This window comes from Kryptolebias marmoratus, linkage group LG9 (genome assembly GCF_001649575.2).
Source record: "Kryptolebias marmoratus isolate JLee-2015 linkage group LG9, ASM164957v2, whole genome shotgun sequence".
Classification (NCBI taxonomy): domain Eukaryota; kingdom Metazoa; phylum Chordata; class Actinopteri; order Cyprinodontiformes; family Rivulidae; genus Kryptolebias; species Kryptolebias marmoratus.
Genome location: NC_051438.1, coordinates 26,538,969 through 26,550,754, shown reverse-complemented (window position 1 = coordinate 26,550,754; position 11,786 = coordinate 26,538,969).

Sequence of the window (11,786 nt, the reverse complement as noted above, 5' to 3'; positions counted from 1 at the left end):
CATGATTGTTTTGTGTGATGACACAATTAATTCTGCATGACTTCCATCTGTGTAGTTTTAAAGACAGTGTGTGTGTGTGTGTGTCTGCTTTACTGACCTGTCTGCAGTCCAGATCTGTCTTCTTTTACAAGATATAGGGCACATCATGAAAAACAATCAAGAATAGACAAAGATCCGTCAACACTAAAAGGATCAGTCCTTAAATCACAATTTACAAAAATCTGTATTTCAAATAAAGGCTGATCTCAGACCAGTGCAAACTGTCTTTGTCCCAACTGTTTAAAGGTTTCTATAATAGTTTATATTTTATTAACAGTTAGTAAAAAAACTGTAAAAAAATTAAAATATCATAAAATTCAGATTTTGTAATGTCAAAGAAAAATGAAGTAGAAGCAGCTAAAACCATCAAACAGAAGTTTCTTATAAATACAGAAAGAAGTGATAAAAAGCTGAATGATCTGAAATTTGTTGACAAAGCTGAAACTGAGTTGTTAAAGTTACAAAAACACACAAAACTGCAGCTGAAAGCTAAAATCAGCTGAAGATAAAATTAATCAAACAGTAGCAAAATAATAAAACCAATAAAACAGTTAAAAGCTAAAACTAAATAAAAGCTAAAATTAGCAAAACTTGGACAAAATGCTAAAACTAGCATAACTGTAGGGGAAAAGTTAAAATTAGTAGCAAAACATACAATTAGCAAAAAGCTAATAAAAAAAACGCTGTATTTAGCAACATGCTAAAATAAACAAAGCCGTACACTAAATGGTAAATTTAACAAAAGTGTACCTAAAAGTTAAAATTAGGAAAATGTTTTGCACAACTGCTGGTAAAATCAAAGAGGAAAAAACCAAAAACTAACAAAACTGTAGCTAAAAATATTAAAACCATAGCTTAAAGGTAAAATTGGAAAACTTTGGCAAAATGCTCAAACTTACATAATCATAAGGGAAAAAGTTACCATACATTACTGTAACAAAAAATAAAATCAGCAAAACCTTAGCAAAAAACTAAAATGCTCAAACCATAAAACAAGATGAAATTAGCAAAACAGGAGCTAAAAGATTTCAAAGATAATCATGTTCTGGAAGAATTGAAGAGATTTTATTGGATTTCTATCAAGAAAAAAATTGTAAACAATGTTAAATATTTTGAAAAGTAAAAATTAGGAGCACCAAAGTCATAGCTCATGAATCCTGATTAAGATGAATGTTTTGGTATTTAAACCTAAATTAGCAGAAGCAGTTTTCAAAAAGCAGGAAAACAACAATGTGAACGCTGACTCAGCAGTTACGCTGTTAGGGAGCAAGAAAATTCACTGATTTCAAGTAAGGTCCTTCATCCAAAAGTCAAAATACTCATCTTGGAAAAAAAATTATATTTTCAAATAGTTTTGTGGAAGTAGAAAGCAGAGTTTCTTTCTGGCGTGTGCCACAAAGTTCCTGGAGGTGAGTTTAGAGATGAAAAACCAGAACAAACTGCAGATTTCTCCCGATCAGGTTGTGTCCGCTGTGGTTTACCATCATTATCCTCCAGACTTTCTAATGATCAGCAGCCAAGTGAACACACACGCAGCACAGTTCGCTGCTTAATTTACCCTGGTGTTTACCTTGCCAGGCTCAGCCACTATCTCTGTATCATCTGCAATCCCCCACAGTTCTGTCTCTTTTTTCCAGGCTTTGTGTAATCGGCATCATCCCAAAGACGATCAATAGCGCTTCAAAATTACAGCTCTGTGCTGGCTGCTGTTCCAGGTGTTGAGCTGCTGTGTTAGACACTAGATTTACCAGGAGCCAGGTGTAACATGGGGATGGATATCTGTTTGAATTAAAGCCGAAAGCTTCTGGCAACATGTGTCCAAAATAAATGTTCCAGCCAGGCCACTGGAGAAATGTATCAAAAAAAAGAGCTTTTGTTTCGCTCAACCTAAACTTTTCTGGACCTCAATTATCTCACTGAAAACAGAAACTCAGAGTTTCTTCTACTGTTTCAAGAGTTTTGTGAGGCACTGAGAGGATTTTATTCCCTAATGAAGTTTATAGATTGGGCAGAGCCACGTTAAAATGAGAGGAAACAGACCTCCAACCAAATATGAATACCAGAAAGATGCAAATGTGCTCAACAATGTATTTATTATTCTGAATATGTTCAGAAACAAAAGGCTCCGGAAAACAGAGGGAGTGAAAGTGAGCTGCTCCTCTCTGCTCCTTGCTGCTTAAAAAAAAAAAAAAAAAAAAAAAAGGAGAGAGAGGCAGGGAGGAGAGGGAGAGTAAGAGACAGAGAGATAGAGGAGGAGGAAAATGAGAAAAAAAGAAAGAGGCAGAAATGGAGGGTAAAAAAAGAAAAAAATCCTGGGCCTTGTTTCTTCTATTTTTTTAAGCAATGGCATCCTGTGTTCTTGGATGTTTCGTTGCCATGGCAACTGTAACTTGGTGACCTCGTTATTTCTGCCTAATCCCGCTCTGAAATTATGGTTGCTCCACCCTTTTGCCTGGCTGCCCTGATAACATAATCATTGCAAATGAGGCAGGGGAATCGAGAAGAAGAGGAGGAAGAAAAAGAGAGAAAAAAAACATTTAGTACAAAATGTTTTTCTTTATTTTTTTAAAAACAGACCATGGCAGGCTGGAACATGTATTCCATACATGTAGTTGGTTTCTAAATATCCCGTTGTCCTTTTTTTTCCCCAACAGCTGATATTAAAACCGAGCCACAGAAACGTGCACGTAGCAACAAGGCAGACAAACCGTGTTGGTTTCAGATCGGTCGTGGATTCATTAAAGTCAAAACTGAGCCAGTTTGACAAAAAAAAAAAAGACTCAAAGTTTGATCTCAGCAAAAGAAGACGAGACGACTCTGAATCAGCTGTAGCACACACATGCAGGAACGAGCACACACACACACCTGAATTATTGATCTTTACTGTTTGATTAGATTCATTTATTGGACGGGGCAGAAGATGCACTCTGAAAAATTAATGGAGTTTTTCAGATAAACATGCAAACTAATAAATCCTCAGTCATGCCTATTCAATAATTTACTCAATTTGCATATTTTTATTGGTATATCTCATTACCTCGGACCAGGACACACTTATATATTCCACAATTTTATTAGCTTGGTATTTTGTTGCATAAATTAACATGGCTAATGAAGAACAGGGGGATTCTTTAAATGGACGGAGAAATGCTGCTTTTGAAAAACATAAAAGAAAAATGCTTTTGTGTGGTCGAAAAGGAGACAGTCTGTAACAAATGCATTGTCTTTAATTAGCATTAGCATAGGCACTGAAGCACCCTTATTGTGAGAATGAATTCACACGATTGTTTGTCTCTTTTGTATTTTTCTGTACGTTTTATGCAATCTAACTACTTCTGTGCTGTTTGAGGCATTCATTTAATAAAACTCAGTCAGGATTAGTGGATAAGTTTTTAATAACTTTATTATACTTTTCAAAGTACTTAACTTTATTTACAAATACTGCTGCTTTTAGCTTTCAGCTGCCCTTTTGTTACTTTTTTTAACTCGTGTTCTGCTTATTTTAGCTGTACTAACTCAGCTTCAGCTTCTTCAGCGTCTTTCAGCGCTCAGCGTTCACTCTGCACTTCCACAGTTAGTTCTTGTAAATATCCTGTTTAAAGTTTTTTGTCCTGTGTCTCGTTGAGCAGCTTTTAAATAAAACATGTAAATTTCAACACTGAACCGTGTGGCTCGATCGGGGATAGCGTGCTGTGACTTTTGGTAGCTTTTCTGCAAGAACAATAATTACGTAGATCGGTGGGATTTTGGTGAAACGCAGGAGAAAACTGGACTTTACATGATGAACAAGCATTTTGATATCTTTAATGACTTTTAAACAGTTATATTGGTATAAAAGGGGTTGTGTGAGCTGCATTTTTTCAAGGAAAGCGAGTTCTTTAATATGAGCGGGAGGAGTGGTACCAGCCACTGGAGGGAAGTTAGTTTGAAACTGTTTGGGTGTTGAAGTAGAAGTAACTGCGCTTGTGAAATAATAACTCTTAAAATAGTTGATTTTTGTTTATGCCTCAGTGAATATAACAGAAGTCTGGTTGTTTAGGAGTTCACAGTTTGGTGCTTTTCCTCCATGTTGTCAAACTCAAAACGCTCTCTTTGGTCATTTTTATATATTTTGTATTAGCTTACTTTTCATTAAGGATACATGTTTTTAACTGCTTTCCGTGTTTATCGTTTATGTGCAAGTAAAGTCGCAGCCATAACCAGAACACGTGCTGAGCAGCTCAACGCCTTGGAAAACTACAAGGTCGGGCTGAATGCCGCGTATTTATGAGAGCAGAAAATGAAACAAATCAAACAGACGGGCCATAAATATCAGAAACAAAGCTAATCAAGGGCTGGCTCCTGACCTGTCTGCTTGGAAAAAATTCTGCCCCCCCCCCGAGCAAATTCTCCGGATGACCTCTGACGCAGGGATGACCCGAGTGTCTGAGTCTCTCCAGCTTTGAAGGAATGAGTTTCTGAGTATCTTCAACCGAAAACGAGAGTCTGTTTGAGTCACATAAACTTGTGTTTGGATGGGGAAGAAAGACTCTGCTGCACAGTATAAAACAGAGACCTACCACCATCAAACATTCGCCTAGTATCTGTAAAACTGACTCAGTTAAATCCATTTTGTGTTTGTAAGTCCATCTTTAATCAGTTTGACTCAGTTTGTAGATCTAATGACTCTTTTCAACAAGTTTCGATAAAATCAATCAACTCAGTGATTTGTGAGATATTTTTGGGTAACAGAAAGACTCACACACAGTCAAGGGCAAAAACATGATCGCTCCACCTTCAGCTTCCAGCATCAGGAGATAAAAACGAAAATTACATTTGAAGTTTTTCACCGCAGACAAGGATGAGTTCAAACAAAACTCAAGTCTTAGCAGTCATTTTTATAGAGCATTATAAAAATTATATTTGGCATTTTTCACTTAAACCATGACTAGTTAAATGCTTTTATTTATTTTTTTTACTTGAGATGCAACAATTGTGCATTTAGAACGATCAGGAATTACATAAAAGGTCAAAATACGGCTCTACAAATGCTTTTATTTCTTGTCATTAGTGATTCACATTTACTGTCATCTTTTTAAAAGCCTCATTTGTTCCTAATATGCTTTCAATAATTTACAAAAATACGCATCGTTGTTTTTGAAAACGTTGAATCTTCCATATTAGGAACAAAGAGTTGGATGAGAAAAGCCGCGGTGGGAACGTGAAACATTTCTGACCCCGCCGCCCGTTTTCTGGTTCCCCAGCTCAGACGCAGGATGGAAATCAGAAACAGATGAGGCTGGAGGCACCGAGGAGATGGTGTTTCCACAGAAACTTCAGGCTCAGAAGACCGGCTCCTCTGCACGATGAGACGGGCGTGTGGACAGATGTGTGGACAGTGGACGGAGGGACAAGTGTGTGTGGATAATCTGCCCTGAGAGAGATGACTGCACGACTCCCAAGAGGCTTATCCTGGTCGGATCCTGTTGCTTCTATGGAAACTTTCAAATCACTCACATCGTTTGTCCAGCATATCGTAAAACCACACACACACACACACACACACACACCCTCCCACCCCCACTGACCTGGATTTAACTGCTGCCTGTCGTGTTTCCGCCCACACTGACTTCAACGGGCCTTCTGGCTGTTGGAAGCTCGCTCTAGTAAACAAATTATTTATTTAATTATTAGATATATTTGTTAGATTATAAATATTGTTGTGCTTTAAGATGCAGGTGACAGAGTACAGGCAGCATGAGCAGCAGTACCAGCACAAGTTCTGATAATTACATTAAAAAAAGACAGATAATGATGTCTTGTCAGCGAACTCTGATATTTAAAGGGTTCCTGATTGAAAAACTTTACTCTAACAGAATTTTGCCATTGACTGTTGGAATCAGCTCTGTTTGCCTGTTAGCAAAATATCTCATGAACCACTGAACAGATTTTAAAGAAACTCTCAGAAAGTAATAACTGGATGTTTGACAACAACTGTCAACCCAATCTAAGATGGCCATCCCAGCCAATCTTAACACAAAAATGGCTGCAGCTCAATCAATTCTGCAGCTATTGGGGTAAAATTTTGGTGTGGTAGTAGCTGAGCATCTTCCTAACACGTAGTTTGTGTCCCGGTCTTGGGGTCTGTGGGTGTTTGGTTTATTTTTAGGTTTCAGTTTACGTGACAGAGTGTTTTTCAGGATGTTTCTGTATTTATTTCTGCCAGTGTTTCCTTACTCTGCAGCAAAGGTGGCAGTTTAGGAGATTCTGGGTTCTAATTAACAATGATTCTGTCTAGGCAGATGATGCACAAGTGTTCAAATCACTACATCCCTCTTAAACTTATTCTGAAGTTCTTTAGCTAAAAACAGCCAAGGACCTGTCAGATGTCTCCCGTCCCAGAGGTGGCAGATGTGACGACTCCCCCCACCCCCCACCCCCCACTGTAAGGCTAATAACAGGGCTATTACCTGTAATGACAGCTTGCATCCATCGCCTCTGATCTCTCTCATCACTTTAGTTTAACTTGGCCAGAGGAATTCACCTTGTATTTACATTTTCTGAATTCATCCGGCAATGCTCAAAATAAGATCACAGCTACAGAAAACATCATTTAAATGCAGAACTTCCACATGTCAAGCTTTTACCCCAGTTGTGACGCATATGGAAAATTAAACTAAGACCATGACATGATCTTAGTTTAAAAACTGAGACAATGTTGTGAACGACTGTCAGCTACTACCACACCCAATTATAGCTCAATATCTGTCAAATTTACCGGGTTAAACCACTTTTTGTGTTGGCTATTGTTGATTAGCTGTGCATTTTGAATTGTGTTTGACTTCAAAGCTTAATCAGCTGTAGATATACAGTCAAAGATTACTTTTAAAACCCACCATCCAAATGATTTACACCATGTTGGAACCAGACTTTGGTCCCAATAAGGACCACCAGTCCAGACGATGCCTGTGATTATACCAGAAAAAGTCCTAAAAAGGTAACAAAAACCAGGTACACGCAGGCAAAAAACATAATTGCCCTTTTGCCTTCAGCAGCTGGTGATAATCAGTAACTCAGGCTTTTCAATACAAACATTTTTTTTTTTTAATTAATCAACAATCCAACTCATGTGGGAATACAAACTGTCACTTTGAGCTCAAAATGTAAACTCGTCTGAGGACTATTTATTATAATTATTCAAGATATTTCTAGACTTTTCATGCAAACTAATCACTATGATCAAAATATGTAGAGTAGCTCTTTATAAGAAGTAGCTCATTTACTTATCCTGAGTGTCTTAAAGACAGAATAAAGTGCAGAAATGGAGAAAAAATTAAGAATATGATATGAGAACACGCAAGAAAACTGGGATGGATTGAGGAAAATATTCAGTTTTTTTTATTTTAGATCAGTAAAAAAGCATTTTTTTTTTGCAATCAAACTTTTTCCAGAGAAGACTTTTTCTTTTTTAGGGTCATTACCTCCCGTCTGAAAGGACAGCGAGGTGTCTGTAAAGCTGCAGCTAAATATTCTGTCTGGTGGAAGTTTGACAGAAAGACAGACGGAAGCCGCTGTCAGTCTGTCAGCTCAGTGGAAGTGACGTCCCTGAAAAGACAGTCAAACACGTCCCCCACAGAACTTCTCAGTAATCAGAAATCAAACCTGTTTGTTGCTCCTGTCTGTGTGATCACTGATTTCTCACTTTGTATGTTTGTGCCTCAGCTCCTCTTTTATGTGCAGTTTTTATTTTTTATTAACTGAAAGAATATCTGGAGCAGCTTTTTTTTTTTTTATGGACCCATCATTTATTCATTGACATGGATTTTCTGAGCAGAGTCTCACCTCTCACTGAGCAGATGCTGAGAAGCATCTCGAGCCGCCTTGATCTTAGGAGACACAGGACCTGATGTTAAAATAAAAAATAAAAAAACCCATCCACGTCGACCCCGCGCACTGAGTTTACTGGCTTGAGGGGCATTTAATTAAGGCAAAAACTTATCGCTCACGTTTTAATTATGCTGCCGTACACATCAGGTTGACTTATGACTTAGTGCCATCTAGAGGCCAATCTGGGTGGAAAAAAAAATGATAAAAAAAGAGAAGAGAAGCATTAGTCTGAATTATGTGAAACACTGATTATTGTGACTTTAATTAAAGTTTAAACATATTTATATATATAAACAGAATATAACATTAGGTGCTGAAAAGTAAATGCTTCACTTTTTCATACTTTTCTTTGAACTGTTCTCTGTTTCTGCTCACAGTAAAACTGCTGATTTCTTTTTTTTTTTGTGTGAAAATGCACAAACAGTGTGCTATAACCTAAAGTTACAGAAACAGATGAGAAGGAAAATAGTTCAGACAAAGAAGAGATTTTGTACAAGAAGAGTTTGAATAATCAGGTTTTTTTATGTAAAAATCAAATCAATCAATATATTAACTTGATTCTTTTATAATGTAATGTGTTCTCAGTTATCATGTTATTGTAATTTAATTGTAATGTTTAATTTTTCTGTGCTTTTTTGGCAGCCTAACTACATTTGCATATTTAGTCATTCTTACGTCCAACGGTTCAGCTCTTCTAGGACACGCTTACTGGGACTTTTAGTCAATTCTAAACTTTCCAAAATTAACTTTATTCTATAAAATAATTAAATAAATAAATAAATCCCCTATGGGAATACATTTACATCTCTTCAGTTTCTTCAAAAACATTGTTCTCTTCGAAATTTGTTTCAGTGTTTGTCTTTTTTTAGCTTCAGTTTTGCTACATACAGCTAGCTTTTTGCTACTTTTACTCTTTAGCTAACACTTTTGTTGTTTTTAGCATTTAGTTAGCCTTTTGCTATTTCTAACTATTTATTACAGTGAGAACAAACGGGGAACGTCTTTGTGATCCCCTCAAAAATCAACATTATCAAGCCCGTATGATCTAATTGACAGGTACTTAATTTATCCTGTATACTTGGAGAATGTTAAATCAATAAAATAGCCTGACAAGTGTCCATTTATTCATCCAGCCTTCAGATTCCTCTAAAATGTTCTAAAATACAGTGGAGCATGAATAAAACTAACATAAAATGACAGCACTTGAGTTCAACTACCTCCTAAATATAAAAAGGTACAACATGAACACAAGAAGGATAATTAAAAGGGTCACTTTTGTTTTGTAACAGCAGAAAGCAGATGTTTTACAGTGTGTGCATAACAGCTGCTGTGTGATATCAGCTTTCTGTCCTGGACCAGACCTCAGGTCCACCAGGAGGGGATTTAATAAACTGAGTGAGAGAAAAAAAATGTCTGACAAGAGCTTGGACCGAACAATAATAAATAAATAAATGGATGCAGCTGTATGTCTAAAAAAAAAAAAAAGCAAATGTTAGCATCTTAAAGCTTTATGAGAATAATAATCTACAAAATAAACATTCTTCTGTCCCATTTCCTCATTTCTCAGTGAGCTGCTTCTTCATTAGAATGTGATCTTGATTTATAACATTTTAATTCAATTTGAAAGTAAAAAAGGATGCTATATTTAATGGGAGACTGCAATTTTGATTTTAAATCTTATTTTCTTTTTACTTTTAGTTTCAAAACACCGAGATGACTACGAATGACGCAGAATCCTGGTGATAAAATGTGACAAACTCCTCAATAATTTTACTGTCTTCATGTCCAAATTATTTTTTACAGTTTGTCGACAGAAGCAGCAATAAGTCTGCATTGGACCAAATTGGCCCAATTCTGGGACCATGTGTGTACTAATCATTAGATATTTAATTCAGGCAATTATATTATTTTCTAACTTACTTTATGAAGTATAAAAACACAAATCTTAATAGTACAAATCTCGTGACGATTCTGTTTGAACTTTTTCTTTCTGATCCTGTTTCTACTTTGTTGTTTTAGATCCCAGCTCTGAGAAGAGCCATTCAGGAAGCCGGGAGGCTGTTCTTGGGTTTTGGGTGACTGATTCTCACGCAACACATGTGGCGGCTGGTCCTCGGGAGGCAGAGGGGTCCTCCCCCTGCAGGTCGGGTTACCTCGAGCAGCCAAGGGCTAACCACTACCATCTGGCCTCACCTTCCATGTTCGCTGCAGCTCCGGGTCTGAATGGCTTCCACATGGCACCTCGCCATCTCAGACACAACCTCCACAAACACGCGGGAACACGAAAACGTGTGCAAATATGGCACATAAATATGTGCACATTTTACGGGGAGCACCTCTCGACTGAACACTAAAAATCTTATAACAAAATAAAATTTAGGCAAAAGAAAAATGTGCATTCATAAAAAACGATATTAATATAAAAGATCAGGAAGCAGCAGAACTTTGCTTCATAAATACATGTTGCTCACATGAGAATTATAATAAATGAACACATTTTATGTTTTCAAATGCACTGCTGCAGGCATTACATGCACTACAAAAAAAAGCATGCATGCTCAGGTAACTGACATGCATGTCCTTGTGTATGCTTGCACAGATGCATAGATACGCTCACACAACTGCAGGGGGGCTGTGGGAGGGGGGATGGGAAGAGACGGGCTTTAATCAGGAAATTCACCTCGAGGGGTTTCATCTAAGCAGGACTGGACGCTGCTCCTCTCTCTGCTTCACACAATGAATTGAATCACAGAGACAGTCTGTGCTTGAAAGCCTCAATCCACCGTCAATAAGGCTAATTCTACCTCAGGTCCTCTGTGTGCAAAGTAATCTATCATATGCTTTCATGTGCAGCCTGTGTTCACAAAGACAGGATATTTTATGTTTGTCTTTGCTTAATTTTGGCACTAACAATATTTTTAAACATACAAAGTTAGGGTTTTACTTGTTAAATGTTTTAGAAAATTTTATTTAAATATTTACTAATGTTTTTTTCTCATTTGACTAATTATTATCCCTGGAGTTATTTTACTCCCAAACCCAGTAAAGCTTTGCTACATGCATGCTCAGTTGACTTCTTATTTAAGATTGTGCAAACATGAGTGATTTTTTTTAAAACAAATTTATCCAATTGGAAAGTTAGTTGAACAGAATTTAAAAATGTTACAAACCAGAAAGGTTTCATTGCTCTTTTTCAGTAAACTCTCCAGTTTTTTTACACAAACTACTTGTAACGTCACAGATCTCCACCTCCCGAGCCGCTTCAGCTTCATTGTTCATTTAATATAACCCAGTTTTAGCATTAAAAGCTAAAACCAATAAGTTATTAGAAAAAGGCAGCTGGTGTTACAAGAATTGCTCCCCTTGAAATGAAAATTGGACCATCTGCCAGGCCCTTGTCTCCAGCATAGCAAAGACTTGAGGCTGAGAGGTGTGAGCCCCTGTAGTTGGAGCACACCATGTAATCACCCTTAAACCAAAAAAAAAGAAAAAAAAGACTACCACCCAAATCTTCCAGTCCAAGAGCATTGTCCCCAATCGCTACACAGTGTTAAAGAGGCACAGGAGCCAAGACACCAGAAATATCTATGACCTTGAAAATCTCAGGATGACTCTCATCCACCCATGGAGCCTTGTTACCAGGGGGGGATAAAGGTTAGACAAAGCTGAGCCGTGAGGCAAAGATGTCGATTTACCAATTAATCAACATTCCAACCCTCTGCTTTGATCAAGAGCTAAGAGAAGTGACAGAAAAAAATACAAGCTGAAAGAAGCTTCCTCTGTGGAGTGGAGGGACTGGTGATGGATGGATGGATGGATGGATGGATGGATGGATGGATGGATGGATGGATGGATGGATGGATGGATGGATGGATGGATGG